This window comes from Magnolia sinica, chromosome 17 (assembly GCF_029962835.1).
Source record: "Magnolia sinica isolate HGM2019 chromosome 17, MsV1, whole genome shotgun sequence".
Lineage (NCBI taxonomy): Eukaryota > Viridiplantae > Streptophyta > Magnoliopsida > Magnoliales > Magnoliaceae > Magnolia > Magnolia sinica.
The window spans coordinates 49,560,960-49,576,218 of record NC_080589.1 but is presented as its reverse complement, the minus strand read 5'-3'; the positions used below and the strand labels follow the sequence as shown (position 1 = coordinate 49,576,218).

The 15,259-nt window shown below is 37.9% G+C and overlaps 1 pseudogene; it reads right to left on the bottom strand.

Moving 5' to 3' along the window:
- Positions 1-1,790: 1,790 nt before the first annotated feature.
- LOC131231623 (11-beta-hydroxysteroid dehydrogenase A-like) lies at positions 1,791-2,579 on the bottom strand (annotated as a pseudogene).
- Positions 2,580-15,259: the final 12,680 nt, after the last annotated feature.

Below are 15,259 nucleotides of genomic sequence, written 5' to 3'. Positions count from 1 at the left end.
TGCCCCTTTTGCATAGCTCGACACCTCCCACTACACATGTAGTAAAAGGGTAACATGGTCACATTACATATGATATGAAACCATCCACAAAGTACAACCTCATAATGAGTGAGTGTTATGCAATCCTAAGTGCAGGACTACGTAATAATATAGAAACTCGGGAGTCTGAGGCCAAAGTACTACAAGGAAATTGGTGAGAACACAACGAAAGCTATATGATTAGTCTAAGTTTTTAATCCAAAAAAATTAAATACATTTTAAAATAATAATTAAAAGCACAAAGGATTCAATAATCTCCAATCAATAGAATCTGAAAATAATTCATCCTCGCGAGTTGGTCAGTCAACTAGAATCAGATTCCAATCATTTCTAATCAGAAGATAACACATTAAATTCAATTAACAATCATCCAAACAATAAGAGAATTGACATAGGTTGATCTTTCATGAAGATCTAAGCAATCAACTGTAGGGAATTGAAAGCATCTATTGTACCCAGAGTTAACAATAGATTAATCAATTTTATAGATTGATTCCTTTTCCAATCTAGGAATTCAATAACACATAATCACAATTCAACATGAAAACCCAAAAGCTTTCATAGAAAATGAATTAAATATCATTAATCTCTCGTGCGGTTTATCCCTTAGCCTTATCTAAGAGATTAGCCTAGTATGCCTATAAACAAAACAAAAGAAGAAAGTAGAAAATCAAGGTAGAACAAAAAATTGAATGGAAGAACAGTGCCGAAGATGCTTCATCTTTATGATTTCTCCCTTCAAAATCATAAGTTGATGATTAGGGACGTCCTAGGGACTCCTTTTTATAGTTTTAGAAACCAAACTTTCACACCGACTTGAGAATTTACGCAGCTTTAAAAAAAATCGAATTTTCAATAGTGAAGTATTAGTTTCTACAAAGCTGCTATATCACATTATCACCCCTTAGAATTTACGCAGCTTATATAGTCACTGCCTCCTTCAATAGGTTCTTCAATAGGATCAAGACCTATCGAAGACCTATTGATGGCATCGAAGTTGCACTCGATGGATTGAGTATAAAAATAGAATTTGTCCAGCAATGAACTTTTAAAATCCAGAGTTGTTCGATAAGATTGAAGAAACTGTCCTGCAATTGTCTAAAAAAATCCAAAACTTCCCGATACGTGGTTCAATCTCATCGAGTCCTATCGAAGTTCTATCAATAAGACCAAACTCCTATCGATGGGATCGATGGATGCTAAATTCTTCAATTTTTCTCTTAACTTTGATTCTTCACTTTTCACACTCTCAATACTTGACTTCATCCGGTCTTTGGAACTTGATATCATCATGTACATCCTCTAAAACATCAATTCTCTACCTTACACTCCTTTAAGCTTAAATATCACCATTTTAAGTATAGATTCCTCTTTGGTTCTGAAATTACCTCACACGTAGGAAACACAACTAATTAGATTGATTAAACAATTAATTGGACATAAAATTAATACTTATCAACGGATCAATATGCAATATATATTTGAGTCTCAACAGTTAGTAGCAAGGTGGTTGTGCCAATACATCACCCACCACAAGATAAACATGGAACTGCATGTATCATAATTAAATGTTTGACCACAAGGCACTTGTTTGGATTGTCTTGTTCGCCCTCTGCATTGAGTCTCACAAGAGCAGAATAAGGCCAGGACACTTTTCGATGTTGTAAGGTCATATAGTGCATCTCAAACCTTCAATGTAACACATGTTAGTGCACTTATTTGTACACCTTTTTTTTTGAATTTTTTGAAAATAACAAATTCTCTATTATTATAATATGAATGATGGGACATTAATCCTTAGTTCGTCTTTATGTCCATTGATCGCATTGAAGCTGGATGGAACTTATTGGCCCCAATCATGTCCAAGATCCTCTTGCTTAGAGCATTTCCCCTAGGCGAGCCTTGTTTGGCGACATAAAATGAGTGCATAAACCAGTCATAAACCTCAGGGACCAAAAATATGATCAGATAAATTGCCCTGTACCAGGTGGGCCATGTCACGTATCTTTCTCCTTTGCATGCCCCACTCATTATGGCCGCTGCACACTTCTCTGCACTTCCAATCGGGATTGGACCAATGACCTTGATTTGTTCTTCATCTGTTCTTATTTTGCCCTCCTTGAGCATGAGTTTGCCTTTAGTAATCTCTGATGCAACGAACCCAAGAGTACTATGGTAATTTTGACATCTGAACCGAGTTCAATCCTCAGTGTTTCATAGAACTTTATCTAAGCTGCCTTGCTGACACTGTAGAAGCTTGCTTTGGGGATAGCGGCCAGGCCTGCTAATGATGCATTTACAATGATCCTTCCCTTACTCTTTCGGAGGTGAGGGATTGAGTAGTATGTCAGGTAGATTGAACCCCAGAAGTTCACATCCATTATTTTTGTGAAGCCGGCGATATCCTCCACTTCTTCGAACAAACAGGATGCACCCAATCCAGCATTGGCTACCAGATGATCCATTTTCTCTCCAGTCTTCACTTGTATAAGAAACCTCTCACCGAGGAACCAGTTCTCTTCCATATGGTTATAGACAACATAGCCCTAAGGGAAGGCACTTGCCAAGATCCTACTTAACTGGGTTTCACATGTTACATAGAAGAGAGGAGAGGAGAGGAGTTTCCAGGTTGGAAGTATGATGCATGAATGGGTGTACTCCACCACCTCAACACACAGTACAGTAACATTAGGGATTTTAGCCATGGGATACAGTTAATCTTTCCAAAGAATTGTGGATTTCAAAATATCTATTTGTGCTAGAAAACAACGAGATTAGATAGGAAACGTCTCTATTTACAACTCACCGGTGTAAGGCTGATATTAATATATATTTTTTTTAAAAGGAAACTGGTGTATCTTTTTCCATTAATCACAAACATTTACAACTCTTTGGGTGGGACCCCACAAAAAGGAACAGACCCCACATATCACGAAACACCTACGATAAAGCTACTTTTGTACAAAGAGTCGTCCAGGCGCCAAAGGCAACCGCTAAAGCAGGACACGCAAACAGAATGGAAAACCAAGGGAGCACTACTTGCCCACCCGGGTTTGCCTGACAGTTCCCAAACCCACCTTATCCAAAAAGATAAGGCCCCAAACCACCTCAGGGAGGTTACCCATACTGTCGATAACCGAGACAGCCTGGTTGTTACTTCCTTCACCAGCCATCTAGTCAGCCAGCCTATTCCCTACCCTTGGAATGAGCCTGAGTGAAGAGGAGCCCTCTTGTCTCAACTTGGTATCCGAGAAATCCAATAATTCCAGATCCAGTGGGAATGGGACCTACTTGTGAGGAGATCGATAACTAGTTTCAAGTTAGATTCGATCTCAATTTTGTTAAGCCCCTTTTATAAGCACAAAGTGAGACCGTTGAAGACAGCACGCAGCTCAGCTCTGTTGTTAGTCCCCATGTCATAACCTGACGAAAAGGCGAAGATAAAGGAACCGTTGTCAGCCCTATAGATCCCTCCCCCTCCCGATAAGCCTAGATTGCCCTTTGCTGAGCCATTGACATTCATCTTTACCCAACCACTCACTAGCCTACTCCATTTGATAATATTGGTCTCGAAATGCTGATTTGGGTAAGCCGGGAGAGGCAATCTGACGTTGATTGGCTCCCAAAAGGGGTGGAGTGTAGGCCTGTCCCCTAACACCGTTTCGCTTCATCAGAGAACTCTGGATATAGAGTTAGAAGCTGACATGGGGCTCTGACCATTCCTAGCTTCATTGCGAGATTGCCATAATTCCCAAAGGATGAGGATAGGGAAGACATGACAGGAAAGGGCTAACGCGCTTCCAGCAGCTGAAGCTTGTACACCTTATTTGTTAATCACGTGAGTCATTGTGTTAGGGAGTGGGTTAAGCCCTTTGAAGTTAAAGACCAAAGACATGAGTGGACATGAGCATCAAAGAACAAAAATTAGGTATATGAGGTGCCCTGGTGACCTAAAACAACCCTAAACCTTTAGATGATCATGACTTAATTTTTAAACCTTGTTTGATTATCTCTTATCCTTAAAAGCTTAATTAGAACATGATAAGTAAGGCTAGAAGTGGTGCAAAGCTGTTGTGAAATTGTATGCCTAAAACAACAATTTTTGAATAATTCTTGATCCCCATCAACAGGCTATCGATGGGTCTCAATGAAATCAAAGATCCACTTGATGGGTTTCTCAATGGGATTGACAACTTGCTCAATCATACCAAAGGGCCTTTCGATCCGATGGAAGACTACTTCAATCCTAATGACAAAGCCGTTAACTAGCCATTTTATAGCTGTTGTAAATAGTTTCTTATAAAATGACATTTAGTTCTTAGGCAAAATAAGGGGGTTTTGGTGTAATAGAAGGCTATGTTATTCTACATTGATATCTCACATCCTAAACCTCTAAACCCATGAATCTTAAGTCATCTTCATGAACTTTAACACTCTAATGAGGATTCCAACCTCCTATGAGAATATGAACTTGAACTCCACCATTTTTTAGAGATTAGATCCAATATTTTTTTATAGAGTTTTATTCTAAACTTAATGATATTTGCAATTCCATGTGGGGTTTAGGAGAGAAGATTCAGGATTGTCTTATGCATAGGAAAATACTTAGATACCTTCTTGATGTGTTCACTTGCAAGATAACCTTGATAGAAGAGTGTGAGAATATATATATATATATATATATATATATATATAGGTGGAAAGATCCACCAGATTGTATTGATTGTGGAAATGGGTTGTACATCCATTCGGGCGGGCCCTGACAAAAAGGAACTGGGCCACGCCTATCATATAAAACAGGCCAAAAACATCAGAAAAAAAACTGAAATAGACAAGGAAAGCCTAGGGGGTTCTAAGGGAACCCAACCCCACCTTATCTAAGAAGACCAAACCACGGATAGACGACAGGAGTGCAGTGGTGAGGGAAAAGAAGGAAGAGCCTTGGGAGTCACTCCCAAGCTTTGCTAAACCATCTACTTGAGCGTTGCCCCCTCTAAGCACATGTCGGAAAATCAGTTGCCCCTGATTCTTCATGCTCGTGATCCTCGAACTCCATTTTCTACAAATCCAAGATGGGTTGGAAGAGTGGTTGAGAATGTCCACTACCAACATAGAGTCAAACTCTACATCTATTCTCGTCAGGCCCTACGAAAAATAGTAGACCTGCTCATCCCAAACCACTCTGAAGCCAGATTATTAGAGCCAATGTCGTACCCCATTGCGTAAGCAAACATAAAAGACCTGTTCTCATATCTGCAGATCCCCCCACCGCCTGAGGGGCCTGGATTTCTCCTAGAGGACCCATTGGTATTGAGCTTAACCCATCTAGGGGGAGGACAGGCGCACCTGACTAGGGAGACCGAGGAATGAGGGTGGCCGTGGTGAGGAATCCTCAGACCACGCAAAGTCAGAACCGTCGACTGATTTGAAGGAGAGGGAATATGCAGGATCTTCCCAATCTATTGCAGCCACCAGACTACTCGAGCTATAGTTGCTGACGAAGACATACCTTTCCCCTCAAATCTGGCATTGTTCCTAGCAATCCAAATCTCCCACATCACCAAGCTCGAGACAAGGTTGTGAAGGGAAGAAAGGCACCCACTTGAAGAATTAGAGAGCCACCATTGGTTCATTTTTGCTTCAATCGAAAGAGCTCGAAGAGAAGGGATGCCAAATATTCTCCTAAAGTGAGCCCAGATGTGATCTACAAATGTGCTATGAAGGAAGAGGTTAACTATTGATTCCCCTTGCGGCCGGCGATCAGGGACGAGCTCACAGCACACATACTTAGAGGCCAAAGGAATCCCTTTGCCCTGGATTCTAGCATCAAGAGGGATGGTTCCGTGGAGTAATCACCAGACAAAAATAGAGATTTTTTGAGCCAATTTGTTATGCCAAATTTTGCCCAACCATAACCACTTAGGCCCGGCCGATTTGCACAAAGCCCAGGCCGATTTCACAGTGAAGCTGCTAGATGGGTCAAGAGGCCAGAAGCATCTGTCCATATCTTCAGAGATAGAAAAACCACCCTAGAAAATAGCGTTGACCACTTCCCGAGGGAGGAATGCAAAAACAGAGGATGGAGGGCGAGGGTCGTAGGCACTAATGTAATCCCTCACTTGCAAGTGTAGGATAAGGCTCAGAATAGGCTGGATGGAAAGCCTGGATAGAGCCCCTAGGCCAATCCAGTTTGACTCCCACAGACTAACATTCCCGCGGCCCACTAACCTTTGGGTCTTCTCGTCGAGGATATGGAAGGAGGCCTTGATTTTCTTCCACAGCGTGGAGGGGGCAGCTTCCGCACCAACTGTAGTTCCCGAAGCAATGTCACTGCCATATTTCTCCTTCATTAAAGAGACCCATGGAGAATCACCGAACCCATACTTAACGGCCCAGGCAAGCTTCATTCTGAATGCCTCCATCACCTCGTTTAGGAAATGGATGCCTAGCCCACCTTCCTGTAGGGGCTTTGAGATTTTGTTTCCAGCTGAGCTAATGGAGCTTTTTAATACCCTCAACCCAACCCTAGAAAAAATTAGTGAATTTCATTTCAAGAGCCGAAATCAAATTCCGAGGGACCTACGTAGCTGCCAGCATGTGGATAGGAATGTTGCTGAGGACGTGCCTGATAAGGGTGGCCCGGCCACCTTGAGATAGGTTCCTAGACTTCCACCCACTGATATGATTGAGAACCTTGTCGAGTAGGAATTAGAAGTCAGACAACTTTACTCTACCTCGGATGATTAGCACAACAAGGTAGCGGTTAGAAGACATGGCCATGGATATGCCCAAAAAGCGCTCAATGCTTCTAATTCTGCTAGTTGAGAGCTTGTTAGAACACAAAAATGAACTCTTCCTATTGTTGATTTTCTGGCCAGACGAGTCTTGAAGGAGCTGAAGAAAGTTCTTGATAGCCTGGAGGGAAAAGCAATTCCTGTTAAGAAACGGGAGCATATCGTCCATGAAAAGGAGGTGGGAGGGGGATGGACAGCCCCTACGGAGTTTGAAAGGCTGGCAAGCACCTGACTGAATTAGCGCCTTAACACCGCGGCTAAGAACTTTAGCCATAATAACAAAAGCCCAGGAGATATCGGATCTCCTTGCCTTAGCCCTCTAGAAGATTTGAAATAGCCTGCAGACTCACCATTTATGAGAACAGAAAACCAATTGTTGACCCAACAAGATTCGAACAAAGCAATACATGTAGCACTGAAACCAAAGCACTTCAACACCCCTTTCAAGAAATTCCAATCCACTCGATCATAATCCTTCTCTAGGTCAAGCTTCAATATTAAGTTACCTCCACGAACCTTCCTGTTAATTAAGGTCCCTAACTAATTCTTGAGCCAGGGCCACATTTTCAGCAATGGACCAACCGGGAATGAATGCCCCTTGCTCACCAGAGATAATTTTAGAGAGAAGGAGGTCAAGCCTAGTTGCCAGAATCTTGGAGACCACTTTGTAAATCACATTACACAAGCATATTGGTCTAAAATCACCAAACGTAGAAGCTGCTGCAACTTTAGGGACCAAGCAGATTAGGGAGGAAGAGAACGCTCTAGGAAGGGGCCCCCCATTGGAACCAAAAGATTGTAGCCTTGTGCAGATCAGACCCAACAATGGGCCAACACAAAGTAAAGAAAGCCGCTGAGAACCCGTCCGGGCTAAACGCACCATCTTTCAACATAGATGAAATTGCTTGTTGGACTTCCTGAATTAAGGGAGGGGCTGTAAGGCTAATATTTTCTTGGGCTGAGATTAATTCTAGAATGATAGTTGAGAAGTCGCAACGGTTGAGGGCAGGGTCTGCCTTGAAGGACTTTTGAAAGAAATTAATAGCTTCTTCTTTGATCGCTGCTTGGTCTGAAACTATTTAGCCGTTATCGTCAACAATGGAGCTGATATAAGCTCTTCTAATTTTATCTTTGGCTGCCGAGTGGAAGAATTTGGTATTTATATCGCCTTCCTCAAGCCACGAAATCCTAGATTTCTGTTTCCAAAAGACCTCTTCAAGGAGCTCCGCCTACGCCAATTGATGCCTAGCTTGCTCCAAATCTTGGAAGAGGTCCACACCTGGGTCATTTTGCCACTAAGAGTTAATAGATTCTAACCTGGTAGCCGCCTGCTAGACCTTTGCAAAAACGTTACCGAAAACATCCATGTTCCAGGCTTTAAGGGCCTACTTCACTCGCCTGAGTTTAAGTTAGACGTTGATCATGGGTTGTGGCGAGTGTGAGAATATAGATTAGATGAATGTAGAAGAACTCTTAGGTTCCCTATAAACATATGAATTATACTTTAAGACCTCATCTAAAATAACGAAACTAGTTGTCCTTAAAACATCTCAAAGCATTCATATAACCTTAAGATTGTTGAATTTGATAATGATAGTCATGATAATGACGGGATGAGAAATTTGAAAGAAAATTTAAGAAATTCCTTAAATTGAATAGATGAAAGAGTTGTGACAAGAGGGACAAAATGGTTGAGAATCATAAATTAAAATTTGTTAAACAAGCTAAGCAAGTCCAATGTTACTACTGTGAGACTTATGGACATATTGCCACCGATTGTCCTAACAAAGTAAGATTCAAAGGCAAAGTTATGGCGACAACATAGGATGATATAGAGGAGTTTGAATCTGATATAAGACTCCTCTAGTGTTGAAGACCTTAGCCACTTGCATGTCTTAAGAGCCTCCACTACCAATTCCCTCCCTATAGAATTGGAAGACCATAACACCTTAAATAGGTGACCTTAGATGGTCCTTATGGGCTTAAATGGTAAATCAGAGGATTAAGCCTTAATTGTGCGGGCACTATAGCAAAATCTAAGGATTCTATCCTCATCTTTTACTTAATAGGTATATTTGAAGATTTTTAACCTCATTTCTTTGTGATATTTTAGCTCTAAAGTTAGTTGATTTTAATATCATATTTTTATTACTAGACTATCATTGGGCATTTATAATTTGATTGGTATAAATTTTGAATGGCCATACTAAGCATGCTAAATGTATTTAACGTTTATATTGAACCTTTAATCCTTTGTTAGTATGTGCTTATGGTAACATGTACAACTTACATAGTTTTTTCATATTATGTTTTTATTGGTATATGTATTGGAATTAACTCTTTGTCAAATACTAACAAAAGGAGGAGAAAGATCAAGTACAACCAAAACAATGAATTTTTTTATTTTTTTATTTTTGCAGGATTTGGTTGTTCTATGCAGGGATTGATAAAGATAAGGGGAACGAGTATGGGGAAGAAATGTAAGTTTACATGTCTTAGTGTATACGAGTTGTAAATCATTTATATTTGGCATTAATATTTTAAGTTATTTTGGTACATCATTGGTATGGACAATGACATTGTCTAAGCTAGGTTTTTATCATGTAATTAATAAAGGGGGCATTGTTAATTAGAGGTGTACACGAACTGAGCTAGCTCAGTTAGTTCGCCTGACTCAACTCGAAATAGCTCGATTCGACTCAGCTTCGACTCAGTTCAAAGCTGAGTTCGAGCCGAGTAGAGCTGATTTTTTTAGCTCGAAAACGAGTTCGAGCTGGCCCCAGCTCAACTCAACTCGGATCGAACCCAGCTCGAATCAAACTTAGATCGAACTAGTTTGGTGATTCAGTTACTTTGTTATTGATATTGCTCACCAAGTGTTTGATGAAATGACTCAAAGAAGTGTGGCCGGTGGCAAGGAAGGTATGTATATGAAACCAACACCCTTTTTTTCTTGATTTTTATGTTGCTTAGAAGGTGTTTGATAAAATACTTATAAATCCATTGTTATTGTCTCAAATACAGTGAGATTTTGAAGGTGCAGTTTAGGTTTTTGTGAAAATGCCGCAATGGCGAACTCGGCTCAAACTGGCCTGAGTTACTGACTGAACCGAGCTAAGTTAGCCAGTCAGGCTCGAGGATCAAGTCGAGCTGAGTTCGAGCTGAGGTCAGCTTATGGCCGAGACGAGTCGAGCTGAGGCCAGCTCAACTTAATGTACACCCATATTGTTAATCCACTTATTTGTACACATTATTTGTCAATGACATCAGTTATTGTATCAGGGAGTCAATTAAGTCATTAGAAGCTGAAAACTGAAGACACAAGTGAACATGAGCATCAATGAGCAAAGAACTGGTATATAAGGTGTCTTGGTCACCCTAACCCTTAATTCAAAAAAACCCTAAACCCCTAGGTGATCATAACTTAATAGGTAAACCTTGTTTGATCATCCCTTAGCCTTACAAGCCTAATTAGAACATGATAAGTAAGGCTATAAGAGGTGCGATGCTACCGTAAAATTGTATGCCCAAAACAATAATTTTTGAGTGATTCTCAATTCCATCGATAGGCTATCGACGGGTCTTGGTGGAATTGAAGATCTACTCAATGGGATCCTATTGAATGGTCTTTTGATCCCATTGAAGAGCCTTTCAATCCCATCAAATACTCCTTCGATCCTATTGATAGAGCCATTAACTAGCCAATTTGTAACTGTTGTAAATAAGTTTCTTATTAAAGGGCATTCATTTCTTGAAAAAAATATGGAGTACTTTTTGGTGCAATAAAAAGATATATATGTTATTCCACATCGATGTCCCACATCCTAAACCTTTAATCCCATGAGTTTCTAGTCATCTTTATGAGCTTTAATACTCTAATGAGGATTCTAACCTCTTATAAGAAGATGAACTTGAAATCCACCATTTTTTAGAGACTAGACTCAATCTTCTTGCCATATCATTTGTTTAGATCTGTTAGAAGACCCTTTTAGGTGAATCCCCTAGGATTTTAACTACCGCATTAGTTGTAAGAGATTCCATTAACCTATCATCACCTTGGTCATCTCAATGAAGCATCGCATACAAGGTTTTTAATCTCGGAGCTGAAGCATTGGCAAAACATCAGCATAAACGATTGGGGGAGCAAAAGGAGATATGATTGAAGCATGGGAGAGCATTGATCAAGTAACCCGAGACATTGCGTCAAAGGGACTCAATTTGACAAGTGTCAATTAATGAGTCCATACTCTATTTCCATGTGTAGGATTAAGGGTAAAAGTTTGTAACCCAAACTCGATAGGTTCTTATGTATGGCCAAATTTACCAAACACAAATGTGTACGTATTAATCTCTGTGGGAGTCTCCAATGGGAGTAAACGTAGGTCCTTGAATTATGACTGAGGTTATTGGTTAGCCAATAAAAAGTCTACTAAAGTCTCATGCTAGAGCCTTCAGTGAGAATGTATGCTAAATAAGTTCTTGTTGTTCATAACCTTAAGTGTAGGGTCGCGATGTAGTAATAATCTCAGTGAGACCGAGGTCGAATCCATAGGGACTAATCTCATGTGTATTTTGAAAGTAACTAGAATCAAAACTAGGAGAAGATCTAAATCTAAATTGAGAATAAAGGAAAGTAATTGTAAAGTGTTTAATTAGAAACTTAAGAATTCAAAGGTGGGAACTAGGGTTTTCAATGATCCACTTGTAGCAATCAGGGTGATTCCTTGCTTGATTCAATTAACACAATTGGAATTGGAATCCTATCATATCCAATTGGAAGATATAACAATTAAGATCAAATCTGAACTTCCATTGACCTAATTCTCAACGGATGAGAGTTGTGAGGACTAGAAATGATTCCATCACCTAGCCATGCCCATGAGACAATGGCAAACAATAGGATATACCAATCCCACAATCAATCATGAGAGAATTGTGAAGATTAAAAGGGATTCCATTATCCAACCATACCCAAGGGATGATGGTGAACAACAGGATTTCCTAATTTTACAATCTCAAAACATGAAATGAAAATACTCAAAGCTATTGCAGATCTATTGTAATTTAAGTCATAACAAACCATTAAAAATTGAAAGTATTCCTTAAATATCAAACTAGAAGCAAAAAGAGTTCAACATAAACATGAATCAAAGCAATAGAAACATCTCATCACGCTACAAGCTTCACCTATTAGTCCTAACTAAGAGTTTTATCCAACCATAGACATGATTGAACCAAAGTCTTTTAAATAAAACATGAAAACAACTAAGGAAGAAGAAGAAAAACTCTTCGCGACGGCTTTTCCACCTCTTTGTTCCACTTCTCAAACCCTAGAAGATACTTAGGAACGTCCTAGGACTCCTATTTATAGTTGGAGAACTCCCTCTTGGGAACCGACCTTGGGACCATCTCAAATTTATGCAGTTCGGGTGCCGTTTGCATAACCTTCGACTAGTTGAGGAAAGCCTTCAACTGGTCGAGGATGATAGGAATTTAGAGGATTTTGATCGCTAGAGTTCAAGTCGAAGTTCCTTCGACTAGTAGAGGAAGAGCTTAGACAGGTTGAAGGAAGGCTTAGACCAGTCGAAGTAGGCAGATTTTTAGGATTTTTTTTCTTCACTTCAAGTCTTCGATTCTCTTCATTCCTCACTTAGTTTTCTTGGATCTTTAGCATGTGAATTTTTCATTCTTGGTCTCATAAGATCTATCCTTAGCTTTGGTGATTCTCGAGCGTTAAATCCATGCTTTTAGCATCCTTTTTTTTAATCCAAGCTCTTAAATTTACCTTGCAACACAATCATGATTAAAACAGAACATTAAGCATTATCATGTTTATAAAATCGAGTAATAAATAGGGGATAATATATAATATTTGACTCTCAACACTTGTGTAAGACTGTGGTCCTTGTGTATGGCTGTAAATGTTAGATGTGAACCTAATTTAAAAACTTCAATGGTGAAATTTGGTACACTCAGGGAGAGTGCGTCCACCGGGAGTGGATTGGGGAAATTGAACCACCATACATGATTATGTTTGAGATTGTCAATGGAGCATTTTCCTAATTATGCTTAATGTGATTATTTTGTTGAATTATATGTATGCATGATCAGATGAATGCCAGAATTTAAATAGTTAGTACATCCCACACACATGTATATTATCAATTATAGACTAATTACTTCATTGACATATCTAATATGATTGGACCGGCTATTTTCTTGGAAGCCTTAGAATTAATTGCCTTAGTTTAAATTGGCATATTAATTTAAGTAAGCGATTGTGTTAATTGATAAAATTTTATTTGGTCCTAATCACCCTCCCTTAAGACATAACTTTCATTCTATAGCTCTACCAAGCTTCCGCGTATTGCCGTGGTAGACTATTCCATGCAATTTCAACATACCCGATTCTATCTACGATTGATCAGATGTCATTTTAAGTCATCCATTGTTCTTGTGCTAAACCGGGTGTTCATTTATGTATCACAAGTGTTATACCGCAAGTCATGTGCATTGCCCGAATGTCCTTTATTTGTTACCGGTGGTTATCTATTTCCATTGGAGCTTGTGTATAGTTTTGGAATGGCAATTGCTTGTTCCCGAACATTGTGAGACAGTGGTACATGTATCTGGCACCCTCGTAGGCAGAAAAGGTCCGTCGCTAAGCCCTGTGTTTGTCAAAAATCCGTAGTCTGAACATCGCTGAATTTAGCGACGGACCAAAATCCGTCGCTAAAATCTAATTTACGACGGATTTTGGTCCGTCGTTATTAGGCGACGGATGAAATCCGTCGCAAATTTTTATTTTGTTACACCCGCCCAATACACCAAATGGTGCGCTTTTCAGTTGCTTTTGCGACGGATCATTGTCCGTCGTAAAAGGACTTTTGCCTTAACATTAATTTTTTTCATTTTTATAGGAATATGGTGGAAATTTAAGTTTTTTTGTAGTCAAAGAATTGCTTTAAATAGAATTTCAGTGGTTTAATTGTACATATTTGTATCTAAGATTATTTTTTAACAATTGATTGAATGCAAAAAGAAAATTTATTCTATTTTTATATCAATTGAGTGGAATTTTTATTTTTATTTTTTAATTTAAAATTAATATTTAAATGGTTTGTAATATAACATGAAAAAGAATATTGAGAAGTCAAAAAAATTTAATAATGTTTGAGAAAAAGAATAGATTTTGAAAAAATAAAAATCGTAATTTAATAAAAATCTATTTTGTGGGAACAAAAAAGAATTTTGAATAAAATTGATAAATTTGAAAAAAAAAAAAAAGCATTTGATTTTGAGAAAAAATAATATCATGAAAAGAAAATTAAAAATATTTTTAAAATTGTGAAAATTTTCACAATGTTGAAAAATGAAAATATTTTAAAAAAGAAAATGAGAGTTTGAAATTTGAAAATTAAATTTAAATATGAAATTTTATTTTATTTTCACTCAAAATAAAATTTGAGTGAAAAATAAAATAAAATGATATTAAAAAATTGATACTTTATCAAAAAACAAACATTTTGAAACAAAAAATAAATAAGTTGAATAATTTTGTGATTTTGAAAATTAATTAAAAATTTTCAACATTCGAAATTAAAAGAAAAAGTTATATATAAAATCACTAAGATTTTGAAAATATATATATATTTTAATAAAATCATTGAAATGTTTAAAACAACATGATGCTTTTTATTTTAAAAAATCAGCATTTTGTAATTTTTGGGAAAAAATAAAAATTATTTTGAAAATAAAAATTCAGAATTTGTATTTTAATTTTTTTTGAAATATTTTATAATAAAAATGATATTTTGTTATAAGTTTTCAAAGAAAAATTAAGAGTAAAAATATATATATACATTTTGAAAAAAATGTTATTTTTAAATGGAAATTGAAATTTATTTGTGAAAAAAAAATTAATAAATTATTAGGCACATCCACTAATTGAACATTTAACCGTTTTTAGATAATCGAATTAGTCTAGATTGAAGAGCAAATAACTTCATATGTTTAAATCAAATTTCACTTAAATTGTTGATTAATCTTGTATGCCCATTATCTTTCTCACATGTAGTTAGCCTGATTGGGGTGAGTAACTAGTTAAATTGAGGGTATTAATCAGTAAAATAGAGTGAATGGGCTAGACGTAAAATGGGCTAAATATTGTTGTCAAAATTGTGACCCAACTTATTAACCCTGCGAGAACCTAAGAATTGATGTTAATAAGTTTTGTGGGCCCCATCATGATGTGTGTCGAACATCAACACCATGCATTTAATGTGTCTCCTTTAGGTTATGAGATATCTCAAAAATCATCCGTAAACGAAACTCAGGTGGGCCATACCATCTAAAACCATGTCAAGACACCTTAAAAAATATAAAAGCACTTAGTGGGGCCCACATGAGTTTTGGATGAGGCTAAA